Source organism: Melanerpes formicivorus, unplaced genomic scaffold, assembly GCF_026170545.1.
Source record: "Melanerpes formicivorus ecotype bairdi unplaced genomic scaffold, bMelFor1.0.p_v2 SCAF_1824, whole genome shotgun sequence".
NCBI classification, from domain to species: Eukaryota; Metazoa; Chordata; class Aves; order Piciformes; family Picidae; genus Melanerpes; species Melanerpes formicivorus.
Genome location: NW_027144176.1, coordinates 170 through 636, shown reverse-complemented (window position 1 = coordinate 636; position 467 = coordinate 170).

Below are 467 nucleotides of genomic sequence, written 5' to 3'. Positions count from 1 at the left end.
ACCTTCAGCTCCGTTGTCGCCGGCTCCTCCTTCACCACCACAGTCGGAGGACACTCAGGACCTTCCTTGTCTGCCGAGGGAAGGGGTTGGGATAGGGTCACAAAGGGCTTCGGACCTCCCTGGGCGACCTCCCAGCCAGCCCTGTTGCACCCTGACCACCTCCCAGAGAGCTCCCACCCCACCCCAGGGCCTCCCTGGTCTCCCCCTGCTGACCACCTCAGAGCCTCTCACTGACCACCCCAGGGCCTCCCTGGTCTCTCCCCCCCAACCAGCTCCAGTCCAACCTGACCACTTCCTAATCCCCTCTGGACCACCCTGGCCTCCACCCTGACTACCTCAGAGCCTCCCTGGTCCACCTCCTGACCACCTCCAGTCCACCCTGACCACTTCCTAATCCACTCTGGACCACCCTGGCCTCCACCCTGGCTTCCACCCTGGCCACCTCAGGACCTCCCCTGCTCCACCTC